The sequence below is a fragment of the Dermochelys coriacea genome, chromosome 4, assembly GCF_009764565.3.
Source record: "Dermochelys coriacea isolate rDerCor1 chromosome 4, rDerCor1.pri.v4, whole genome shotgun sequence".
Lineage (NCBI taxonomy): Eukaryota > Metazoa > Chordata > Testudines > Dermochelyidae > Dermochelys > Dermochelys coriacea.
The window spans coordinates 9791000-9804131 of NC_050071.1; the positions used below are offsets into that span (position 1 = coordinate 9791000).

Consider the following 13132-nt stretch of genomic DNA (forward strand, 5'->3'; position numbering starts at 1 on the left):
CCACTCCTCCAGCATCCGGCCAGCCCCATTTTCTGACCATCATATAGCCACCGTGACAGCCTCCCTCTGCGCGGAGAGGCCGGGGCTGGCCTATTGGCATTTTAACAACAGCTTGCTGGAGGATGCGGGCTTCATGGCGTCCTTCCGGGAGTTCTGGCTGGCCTGGCGAGGGCAGCGGCGTGCCTTTCCCTCGGCGCGATGGTGGTGGGACCTAGGGAAGGTGCGCACCAAGCTCTTCTGCAGTGACTACACCCGGGGCGCCAGCCCACGGAGGGATGTGGCGATAGAGCAGTTGGAACGGGAGGTCTTAGAGCTGGAGAGGCATCTGGCCGCCAGCCCCGAGGATCCACCCCTCTGCGGAGCGTGCCGGGAGAAGCGGGAGGAGCTCCGGACCCTCGAGGACCATCGGGCCCGGGGTGCCTTTGTTCGATCCCGCATCCGTCTCCTTCGGGAGATGGATTGCGGCTCCCGCTTCTTCTACGCCCTGGAGAAAAAGAGGGGGGCTAAGAAACATAACATCTGCCTACTGGCAGAAGATGGAACCCCCCTCACGGATCCGGTGGAGATGTGCGGGAGGGCGAGAGCCTTCTACGCAAGCTTTTTCTCCCCGGATCCGACCGATCCTAACGCTTGCAGAGTGCTTTGGGAGGAGCTCCCAACGGTCAGCATGGGCGACCGAGAGCAGCTAGAGCTGCCTCTCACTCTGGCCGAGTTCTCGGAAGCCCTCCGTCGCATGTCCACCAATAAATCTCCGGGCATGAACGGGCTGACCGTGGAGTTCTACCGCGTGTTCTGGGACGTCCTGGGCCCAGACCTAGTCACCGTCTGGACTGAGTCTTTGCAAAGCAGGGTCCTCCCTCTTTCGTGCAGGCGAGCCGTGCTCGCCTTATTGCCGAAGAAGGGGGACCTCCGCGATTTACGAAATTGGCGTCCCGTCTCGCTCCTCAGCATGGACTACAAAGTTGTGGCAAAAGCCATCTCGCTGCGGCTAGGGTCCGTGCTGGCGGACGTGGTCCACCCAGACCAGACCTATACCGTCCCGGGACGCAGCATCTTCGACAACCTATATCTGGTCCGGGACCTATTGGAACTTGGGTGTAGGGATGGTCTGTCATTCGCCCTCCTGTCCTTAGATCAGGAGAAGGCGTTCGACAGGGTGGATCACGGGTATCTCCTGAGCACTCTGCAGGCATTTGGCTTCGGACCCAGGTTTGTGAGTTTTCTCCGGGTGCTGTATGCCTCCCCAGAGTGTTTGGTCAGTCTCAACTGGACCCTGACCGAACCGGTCAGCTTCAGGCGAGGAGTACGGCAGGGGTGCCCCCTCTCAGGCCAGCTGTATGCTCTGGCGATCGAGCCCTTCCTCTGTCTCTTCCGAAGGAGGTTGACAGGGTTGGTGCTGCAGGAGCCAGAGCTGCGGCTGGTCCTGTTGGCGTATGCTGATGACGTGCTCCTCGTGGTCCAGGACCCGGGCGACTTGGTGCGGGTGGAGGCTTGCCAGGCCATCTATTCGGCAGCCTCCTGCACGCGGGTCAACTGGGTCAAGAGCTCTGGCTTGGTGGTAGGGGACTGGCGGCAGGCGAGCTCCCTCCCACCCGCGCTTCAGGCCATCCGGTGGAGCACGGGTCCGCTGCTCTATCTGGGCGTTTACCTTTCTGCCACGCATCCCTCTCTGCCAGAGAACTGGCAGAATTTAGGGGGCGGGGTGATAGAGCGGCTCCAGAAATGGACAGGACTACTCCGGTGCCTCTCCTTTTGAGGGAGAGCGCTAGTGTTTAATCAACTAGTCCTGTCCATGCTCTGGTACCGGCTCAACATCCTGGTCCCGGCCCCGGGTTTCCTGGCCAACCTCCGGACATTGATTCTGGAGTTCTTTTGGTCAGGACTGCACTGGGTCCCTGCAGAGGTTCTTCATCTAGCTCTGGAAGAGGGAGGGCAGGGCCTAAAATGTCTGCTTACTCAGGTCCATGTCTTCCGCCTCCAGACCCTGCAGAGGCTCCTTTATGGTGCAGGTAGTCCGGCGTGGAGCATACTGGCACACGCCTTTCTGCGCCGCTTCCGAGGGCTCCGATATGACCGGCAGCTCCTTTATCTCCATCCGAGAGGTCTTCCGCGAGACCTCTCCGGGCTGCCGGTCTTCTCCCAGGACCTTGAAACTCTTTACAACGACCAGGTCCGTGGCGGCCACCGAGAGGGCAGATCTCCTCGCGGAGCCCCTGCTACACAACCCCCAGCTCCGTCTGCAGGTGGCAGAGTCCCGCTCGGTGCACCAGAGGTTGGTCCTGGCAGAGGTCACAAGAGTCGGAGACCTCCTGGACTATGACCGGGGAGACTGGCTGGATCCCCTGACGCTCGCTCAGCGCATGAGGCTTTCCAGACCTTGTACTCCCCGGCGCATACTTCAGGAGGTGAAGGCCACTTTGCCGCCCGCTGCTCGGGTTCATCTCGACCGGGTCCTGCATGAGGGCACGCCCCTCCCACCCCTTACCCCAGGCCCGCCGGACCTTTTAATTGGACCCCTGCCCCGTGGACCCAACCGACCCCTTCACCCCTTCACTGGAAGCCGGCTGCACGAGATGCAGCCGGTCTGCTTTCAAACCGCGCCAAGAAAACATCTCTACACGCTTGTGCTCCACACCCTTCACGCCCACACCCTTGTGTCCTGCCCCGATACAAAAAGGCAGGATCTCCTGCCACCTTTGGAGGGTGAGGAGCCCCGGTGGGCCAGCCTATATTCCACCTTAGTCCCAAGGCCCGCCGGGGATGTCAGTTGGCGGCTCCTTCACGGAGCCGTGAGCACGGGCGTATACTTGGCGCGGTTCACCTCAATCCCAGACACCTGCCCCTTTTGCGGCGTGAGGGATACCCTGGCACATATATACTTGGAGTGTGCCAGGCTGCAGCCCCTATTCCGGCTCCTCACCAATATTTTATTACGTTTTTGGTTACACTTCTCCCCTCACCTTCTCATTTATGCACTCCCTATACGTGGCCCCACAAAGTCACGGGATCTCCTGGTCAACCTCCTCCTGGCCCTAGCTAAAATGGCCATCTACAAAACCAGAGTGAGGAGGTTGGCCGATGGAGTCTCCTGTGACTGTGGGGCCTATTTCCGATCCTCGGTCCATTCATGTATCCGGGCAGAGTTCCTCTGGGCGGCGTCCTCTGACTCCCTTGACGCCTTTGAGGAGCAGTGGGCGCTGTCCGGGGTTCTCTGCTCGGTGTCCCCGTCCGGTTCCCTTCGTTTGACCCTTTGACCGCACTCCTGTCCCTGTTATTTCATTAGTTGTTCCCCGGAATTTTTTGGGCATCTAGGTCCTGTGGATCCCCCTTTTAGGCTGAGGGGGATCCTTTAGCGGTGGATGGGCTTCGCCCGCCCACTTCCTGGAGCCCAATAAGACCACTTTTCTATAGCCATCTGGCCTTGCCCCATCACAGTACCTAAATAACTATCTTATGAAGCTTTCTCTCACTCTAATAGAAGTGGTGGGTGCTTGAACCCTCTGAAAATCAGGCCAGTTATTTAGATGCCTAAATGTGGATGTAGGAGTCTAACTTTACATCCCCAATTTTGAAAATGTTGGCCTTTTTCATATTCAGACTTTTTAAATTAACAAAGTTTCCGAAATCCATGAGTCTAAAGCAAATTAAGGTAGTGTCCTGGAACAGTACAGTGTATCCCAAATCAAAATCATTTACCATCATCATCATTATTCATACCTAGTTCTTATAAACGACAGGTAGTTTTTCAATTGCTCTTCTAATTAAGTAGACAAGTGGGGTTCACTTGTATACCCAACACAGTTCACCACCAACCTTGTAACATTAACTATTCTGCCAGCGCTTGATTTTCCACTAACTAATTTTACCATTATGCAGTGGCTATTCTGGAATAGCCTCCACTGTGGACACTCTATTCCAGAATAAAAATCACTATATTCTAGAATAATCAGTGCACTCACAAAGTCCACTAAAAATTCCAGAATAAAGTGACTTTTAGTTTGGAATAGACTGATCAAACTGGGAGCTATTCTGGTCAATTTCCCCATGTAAACAAGCCCTAAGAGATGATACATACACATATACCAGAAGGCAGACTTCTTCGGTCCTAATCCGGCAACTGGTTCCTCTTAGGCAGATTCCTGCTTTGGAGCCTGCAAGCACAGATGCAGTTGTAAGGTCCGGGCTTTGGTTTGCCTATCAATATCTCAACAAGATGATCCTGTAAGAAGTTGATATAAAATTATATCACCAATCAAACAAAATATGGAACTTCCGCACAGAAAATTGCAGAAAAAAAATCATGCAAAAAAATCTCTTACCTAACGGAACATCCTGATATATTTTTTAATTAATTACTTCTTTTTCTTCATAATTAAGTACAGTTTATGTCAACCTACTGTATTACCAACTGCACACACTGTCCCATTGCTACTCACCTGATCTTTCCCTTAGAAGCTCTGGCAGCACTTGTGCATCAGGCAAAAGTAAAAGGAGCTTAAATACGTTTCCCCGAATAGAGCTCTTAAACAGGAAGAAAGTAATATGATGAGCCAATCTCATCTGCACCAGGAAATATTTTGTGGAATCATTTAGGACTTTGTTATGCTCCAATTACTAAATAATAAAGATTATCTCCACAGCTCTAGTAGGCTGGGAACATCGTAATTGGCAATCTCCACTAGCCAAATAGGGCCAGATTTTCTACTTCTGGGGCCAGATTTTCAGAAAAGCTCAATTCAGTTTAAGCACCTAAATCAGGGCCAGATTCTCAAAAATGCTCAGCACCCAGTAGCTCCACTAAAAACAATGGGAACTTCTGAGTGCTGAACCTTTTTAAAAATCTGGCCACTTCATTTAAGTGCCTAAATGGGAGCTGTTTTTCTGAAAATTTGACCCTTAAATAAAAGCCTAATTTTCAAAGGTGCTGAGCACTCAGTAATTCCCCACTGAAGTCCAGAGAGAAACTATGGCTTATTGTTCGTATTTACGATTTTCAGAAATGCTCAGTGGCTCACAGCTCCCATTGACTTCAGTGGGAGCGGCTAGGTCTGCAGCACTTTTGAAAACCAGGACGCTTACTTATGCACTTCATACAGACTTAGGAGCCCCCATTTTAGAAAATTTTGACCTTAATAACAGGTTTCAGAGTAGGAGCCGTGTTAGTCTGTATTCGCAAAAAAGAAAGGGAGTACTTGTGGCACCTTAGAGACTAACAAATTTATTTGAGCATAAGCTTTCGTGAGCTACAGCACATTTCAATTTCAACCTTTTATAAAAAACCTTCAGAATGTTGGGCATATTCTACCACTAAAATCAGGCCAGAAAGGTGAACGTGGGGCAAGATTTTTCAACAATAGCTATGGCCTTGTCTATATGGGAAAGTATAACCTACAGTGTGAATTTAAATCAACATTGTTACACCACTATAACCCCAGGTAGACACTTATTCTGATATAACAATGTCTTTTTTGGTTTAGTTTATGTTGCATTGGAAGGGATTTATGTTAAATCAAGATAAGGCATTCCTATACCATAAGAAGTGTCTACACAGGGGATTATATCTGTATAACTCTATTGACAGAACTGGTAACACTTTCCTATGTAGACAAGAGATTAAGGGTACGTCTACACTACAAATTAAGGTGTGATTGTAACACAGGTAGGCATACCAGTGCTAGCTTTAATATCTTTAGTGCAGGTAACAATAGCAGTGAAAATGTGGTGGTACAAGCCCTCCAGGGACTCTGGGTATGTACTTGAGTTGCTGACCTGTGCCGGGGTCCTTGCTGCCATATCTTCACTGTTGTTTTTACCTGAAGGTAGGCAGATTAAAGCTAGTGGCTGGCTCGTGTTGCAATTATACTTTTATTTGTGGTGTAGACAAACCCTTAGAAGCAAAAGTCCTTGTGAAAGTCAATGGAAGCAATACTTATAAATCTTTTAGGTGCTTTTGAAAATCTCCCTCTTAATAAATAGCTCCATGGGAAATTAGAGCCACTTCTAATGGAGGCAAAAAGGTTTCAAGTTCCAGTATTCTCAGTGGTTACTTTTCAAAGCTGATAATCAAATTATCCATAATGCAAAAAGCAGAAGAAAAGCTTTTTGAGAGGATTAACTGACAAACATTTTTTTAAAGGTTTGTGTGGCAAACAAACGAGAAAAGTAGGTTTGAAAATTGCAGGTATTATGTTTCAGACCTGTTTCACAGTTCTAGTATTACAAATCCCAAATACCATAGTAATTGACACATCTCCAACCTGCTTTAGTGACCATTGGTTCTTCAAGATTGAGATTTAGTTACACAACAGTTATGAAATTCAGAGTTATGGTTCCCACGGTGACCTATGGGACTTAAGCGCATGCTAACATTTAAGTATATGTACAAATTAAGTACTTTGATGAATCATGCTCTAGGTGTTGTGGCAGAGCTCTGTCCTGATCCGCGTGGGTCCCACGCTTCTAGGCAGTTTATGCTAGCCTCAGAGGCTCACTGTGACCATCCACATAGCCCTTCTCTCTCTAGGGCCAGGGTAACTGTCTACTGAGCCCTTTTCATCATAAGCCAGCAAGGAGGTTGGTGAGAGAACTCCCACAGTCTCTGTTGTCCCTATGGGCTTATTCTCAAACAGTTTAGCCTCCTGTCCCGACAGGGGCCTGTCTTCCCCTCCCAGGAGGTGTTTCTGTAGTGGCAGGTTGGGGGGAACCCGGGCCCACCCTCTACCCTGGGTTCCGGCCCAGGGACCCTAATAGTAGCAGCTGTTGGCAGCCAACCTTTCACTGCCAGAGTTGCTACATTTTCCTGGGCAACTTCCCCACAGCTCTCCCGCTTCTCTCTTCTTCACCCTTACCTTAGGGCTCCCTTACCAATGGCTTGAGGGTGTCTTCATTAACCAGCCCTTCAGCCATACTTCCTCTCCTCTGGCCCACTGGCTCTCCTCTGCCTGACTGGAGTGAGCCCTTTTATAGTATCAGAGGGGCCTTAATAGGAGTCAGGTGGTCACATTAGCTTAACGGCCTCACCTGACTCTTTGCAGGGTAATTGGAGTCAGGTGTTCTCATTAGTCTGGAGCAGCCCCTGCTCTGGTCAGTCAGGGAACAGAAAACTGTTAATCCAGTGGCCAGTAGACCTGCCTTTTGCTACTCTGCTGTACCCAACTGGCCTGGGTCTATTACATATCCCTCCCTCCACTCAACACCAAGGGGTTGGGCAGCTTGGGATGCCAGACAGTGTAAGCGTGATAAGCCATCGGCGTTGCCATGGCAACTCCCTGTTCTGTGCTGTATGCGGAACTGGAAAGGTTGGAGGGATAAGAACCACCTGGTTACCCTTGTGTTCTTTTCCTTGTTCCGTTGCATCCATTGAAGAGGGGCATGGTTGGTCACAAGGATAAATCTGCGCCCCAGCAGGTAATAACACAACGTTTCCATGGCCCATTTTACGGCGAGGCACTCTCTCTCTACCACTGCGTATTTTTGTTCCCTCGGAAGCAGTTTCCTACTGAGGTAGAGAATTGGATGTTCCTCTTCCCCAACCATCTGTGACAGGACAGCCACTAACCCCACCTCAGATGCATCTGTCTGTTAGGATGAATTTCTTGGTGAAATCCGGGGCTATCAATACTGGGTTACTGCAGAGGGCAGTCCGTAGGTCCGCGAATGCCCTCTCTGCTGCACCAGACCATCTGACTGGATCAGGGCAATGGGCCTTCTCTAAGTCTGTTAGGGGACTTGCCCTTGTGGCAAAATGGGGGATGAAATGCCGGTAATAACCCACCACCTCTAGGAATGTTCGGACCTGCTTCTTACGACTCAGCCGTGGCCAATTTTGGATGTCCTCTAACTTATTCAGTTGGGGTTTTACCAGACCTTTTCCTACCACATAGCCAAGTTATTCGGCCTCCATGAACCCTACAGCGCACTTAACAGGGTTCGCCATAAGGCCAGCTCACCTGAAGGTATCAAGGACCTCCCCCTCTTTTTCCAAGTGGGTCTCCCAGTCTGGGGTATGAATCACCATGTCATCGAAGTAGGCCGCAGCATAACTGGCATGGGGGCATAATAACTTGTCCATGAGGCGCTGAAAGGTAGCTGGGGCCCCATGTAGTCCAAAAGGGAGGACCATATATTGGAAGAGATCCTCTGGTGTAGAAAACACTGTCTTTTCCTTTGCATCTTCAGCTAGGGGAATCTGCCAGTACCCATTTGTCAAGTCTAGGGTTGTCAAGTACCGGGCATTCCCCAGACTGTCCACTAGTTCATTTATGCAGGGTATAGGGTAGGCATCAAACTGGGATATCTCGTTTAGTTGACGGAAGTCATTGCAGAACCTCGTGGTGCCATCAGGTTTGGGCACCAACACTATTGGGCTGGACCACTGACTGTGGGATTCTTCGATGATCCCTATCTCCAGCATTTTCATAGATTCATAGATACTAAGGTCAGAAGGGACCATTCTGATCATCTAGTCTGACCTCCTGTACAGCGCAGGCCACAGAATTTCACCCATCCACTCCTATGAAAAACCTCACCCATGTCTGAGCTATTGAAGTCCTTAAATCATGGTTTAAAGATTTCAAGGAGCAGAGAAGTCTCCCTCAAGTCAACCATGCCCCATGCTACAGTAGAAGGCAAAAAACCTCCAGGGCCTATCCAATCTGCCCTGGAGGAAAATTCCTTCCCGACCCCAAATATGGCAATCAGCTAAACCCTGAGCATATGGGCAAGATTCACCAGCCAGATACCCAGGAAAGAATTTTCTGTAGTAACTCAGATCCCATCCATCTAAAATCCCATCTCAGGGGATTAGTCCTATTTACCCTGAATATTTAAAGATCAATTACTTACCAAAATCCCATTATCCCATCATACCATCTCCTCCATAAACTTATCAAGTAGAATATTAAAACCAGATAGATCTTTTGTCCCCACTGCTTCCCTTGGAAGGCTATTCCAAAACTTCACTCCTCTGATGGTTAGAAACCTTCGTCTAATTTCAAGTCTAAACTTCCTGGTGGCCAGTTTATACCCATTTGTTCTTGTGTCCACATTGGTGCTGAGCTTAAATAATTCCTCTCCCTCTCCTGTATTTATCTCTCTGATATATTTATAGAGAGCAATCATATCTCCCCTCAACCTTCTATTAGTTAGGCTAAACAAGCCAAGCTCCTTGAGTCTCCTTTCATAAGACAAGTTTTCCATTCCTCGGATCATCCTAGTAGCCCTTCTCTGTACCTGCTCCAGTTTGAATTCATCCTTTTTAAACATGGGAGACCAGAACTGCACACAGTATTCTAGGTGAGGTCTCACCAGTGCCTTGTATAACGGTACTAAAACCTCCTTATCCCTACTGGAAATGCCTCTCCTGATGCATCCCAAAACCGCATTAGCTTTTTTCACAGCCATATCACATTGGCAGCTCATAGTCATCCTATGATCAACCAATATTCCAAGGTCCTTCTCCTCTTCCGTTACTTCTAATTGATGCGTCCCCAGCTTATAACTAAAATTCTTGTTATTAATCCCTAAATGCATAACCTTACACTTCTCACTATTAAATTTCATCCTATTACTATTACTCCAGTTTACAAGGTCATCCAGATCCTCCTGTATAATATCCCGATCCTTCTCCGAATTGGCAATACCTCCCAGCTTTGTATCATCTGCAAACTTTATTAGCACACTCCCACTTTTTGTGCCAAGGTCAGTAATAAAAAGATTAAATAAGATTGGTCCCAAAACCGATCCCTGAGGAACTCCACTGGTAACCTCCCTCCAACCTGACTGTTCGCCTTTCAGTAGGACCCGTTGCAGTATCCCCTTTAACCAATTCCTTATCCACCTTTTGATGTTCATATTGATCCCCATCTTCTCCAATTTAACTAATAATTCCCCATGTGGCACGGTATCAAACGCCTTACTGAAATCTAGGTAAATTAGATCCACTGCATTTCCTTTATCTAAAAAATCTGTTACCTTTTCAAAAAAGGAGATTAGGTTGGTTTGGCACGATCTACCTTTTGTAAAACCATGTTGTATTTTGTCCCATTTACCATTGACTTCAATGTCCTTAACTAATTTCTCCTTCAAAATTTTTTCCAGGACCTTGCATATTACAGATGTCAAACTAACTGGCCTGTAGTTACCCGCATCACTTTTTTTCCTTTCTTAAAAATAGGAACTATATTAGCAATTCTCCAATCATTCGGTACTACTCCTGAGTTTACAGATTCATTAAAAATTCTTGCTAATGGGCTTGCAATTTCAGGTGCCAATTCCTCTAATATTCTTGGATGAAGATTATCTGGGCCCCCCGACTTAGTCCCATTAAGCTGTTTCAGTTTCACTTCTACCTCAGATATGGTAATATCTACCTCCGTATCCTCATTCCCATTTGTCATGCTACCATTATCCCCAAGATCCTCTTTAGCCTTATTGAAGACTGAGGCAAAGTATTTGTTTAGATATTGGGTCATGCCTAGATTATCTTTAACCTCCACTCCATCCTCAGTGTTAAGCGGCCCCACTTCTTCCTTTTTAGTTTTCTTCTTATTTATGTGGCTATAGAACCTTTTACTATTGGTTTTAATTCCCTTTGCAAGGTAAAATTTTCCTGACTTTCGCTTTTATTTCCTCCCTTTTGGCTGCTTGCACCCGATAGGGCCTCATAGTTACTCTGGCCCCAGGGTTCGTCATGATGTGGTGATATGTCCCGGTTGTGCTACCCGGCTTTGTTGCGAATACGTCTTGATATTGGGCGATTATCTCAGTTACCTCTTTCTTCTGAGCTGTCGTTAGATCAGGAGACACCCTCAGCTGTTCAGGACTTTTGTTCCCTAGGTGCAGCTCTTCTCGAACCACTGTGCATGCCAGGGTTTCAGAAAGTTGACATGGTATATCTGCTCTAGTTTTCTACATCCCGGTTGTCGCACCTTGTAATTTACTTCCCCTATGGGTTCGACTATTTCATAGGGCCCTTGCCACTGGGCCAACAGCTTATTTTCAGCCGTGGGTACCAGTACCATTACTCGGTCACTGGGATGAAACCTGACGAACCTTGGCTTGACGGTTGTAGTATGTTCTCTGGGCCTCTTGGGCCTTCTCTAGGTGCTTCCTCACTATGGGAGTGACCCGGGCTATCTGGTCCCTCATCCATAGCACATGCTCTATTACATTCTTCCCCTCACTGGGTTCCTCCTCCCAAATTTCCTTGGCTATGTCCAGGATGACTCAGGTTGCGTCATACAGCAGCTCAAAGGGGGAGAATCCAGTGGAAGCTTGGGGGATCTCACGGATGGCGAACATGAAGTACAGTAGTAGGTTGTCCCAGTGTTTCCCATCCTTGCTTACCACCTTTCTTATCATGGCCTTGAGGGTTTGGTTAAATCTTTCCACCAGATCATCGGTTTGTGGATGGTAAACTGGGGTCCGCAGGGTCTGGACATGGAGCAGGGAACACAGGTCCTTCATCAACTTGGACATGAATGGTGTTCCCTGGTCTGTGAGGATTTCTTCTAGTAGCCCTACCCGGGCAAAGATTGCCACTAACTCTTTGACAATGCTCTTGGAGGCTGTGTTTCATAAGGGGACAGCTTCTGGGTACCTGGTTGCATAGTCTAGGATGACAAGCACATACTGGTGGCCTCAGGATGTTTTTTCTAGTGGCCCCACAAGATCCATAGCGATCCGCTCGAACGGAACTTTGATGATCAGCAGAGGTACCAGAGGAGCTCTTAGATGTGGACGAGGGCTGTGCAGTTGACATTCAGGGCAGGAGGCACAGTACTGCCGGACATCTTCATGTACCCCCGGCCAGAAGAACCTGCGTAAGATTCGCGCCTGGGTTTTCTCCACTCCCAGGTGCCCTCCAAAAAGGTGACTGTGAGCAAAGCTTAATATTACCTTCTGGTGTTTCCGGGGTACTAGGAGCTGGTGTACCTCTTGCTCCTGCATTTGCATTTAAGATTCCTCTTAATCACAAAATAAGGCCTTGGCCCCCTGGCCTTTCCCTCTATAGGTACCCCATCTATCTCAGCCACCTCCTTCCTGGCATTCTCATACCTCGGGTCTTCCACCTGGTCCCGTCCAAAAGTCTCTCTCCCAGGGCTTATCAGTCCAAACTCTGAGGGATCTGTCTCTGCCCTCTCGGCCGGCTCTGTGAGGTTGCGGTTGGAACTGGTCTCTGACCCCTCTTCCATCTCGGGGCCCTACCCTTCAGTTGCCCGTGTACATCTGCCTACACAGACAGCCCTCTGTCCTTGTATCAGGATTCGGGTACCCAAAGCCTTGGCCGCCCTTCTTTCTCTCTTGGTTTTCCTGCCTTTCCCCGGGACAGGGGATAGCTCCTGGGACATTTTTGCAAAAAATGGGAGGTGACATTCTGCCGTGGAAGCCTCCTGAAGTTTGGGGAGCTCCTCTCCCTCCAATCCCTCCAGTGGGAGCAAGTTTCCAAACCCAGGGAAATCTCTACCTATGAGCATGGGGTACAGGAGGTTTGGGACTACCCCTCCTCTCACCCAAGTGACATTTCCCTGAATTTCCATTTTCACTGGGATGATGGAGTAGTAACTAACAGTCCCATGGACACAGGTTATCCCCGTACGCTTAGCCTGCATTAACTGGCTGCACTTCACTAATTTACCAGAAATTAGGGTGATAGCACTCCCCAAATCTACAAGTGCCATGGTTTCTACCCCATTCAACTTTACCTGCCTTGTATATTTATGTGGGGTGACTGCAACCCCTACAAGATTGAGTAGGCTGCATGGGTCTGCCCCATCCCCCAGGTTACACTGCATGGGCTCTGTGACACTGGGGCACTGGGCAGCAATGTGCCCCAACTCCCCGCACCCATAACACCTATAATTGCTTCTAGTCACTCCTCTATCCCATGGGTTAGGGGGTTTAGTTCCAGGGTCCCCCCCACTCAGGCCTTCCCCTTCCTTCTGGGTTCCCAACTGGTTTTCAGCCTCCCTCTTCTTCCACTTAGGACTTACCAGGGGTTTGGCCGCCCGACCCTCCACAGTCGGGATCGAGAGTTTGATTCATGAGGGGCTTTCCTTGGGTAGTTGGCTGTCATCCATCTTTCCACCGATGCGATCATTTCATCATAGGTGGACGAATCGTACTGGCATAC

At 48.9% G+C, this 13132-nt stretch overlaps 1 protein-coding gene across 1 annotated transcript in view; it reads right to left on the reverse strand.

Annotated features, from left to right (window-relative positions):
* Window positions 1-4471, reverse strand: part of LOC119855035 (UDP-glucuronosyltransferase 2A1-like) — a 47596-nt gene extending 43125 nt beyond the window's left edge. The window contains exons 1-2 of the mRNA XM_038400399.2: window positions 4437-4471; window positions 4076-4219 (exon numbers count right to left, since the gene is read on the reverse strand). The gene's annotated coding sequence lies outside the window, so the exon portion shown is untranslated. The remainder of the gene's footprint in view (window positions 1-4075; window positions 4220-4436) is intronic.
* Window positions 4472-13132: the final 8661 nt, after the last annotated feature.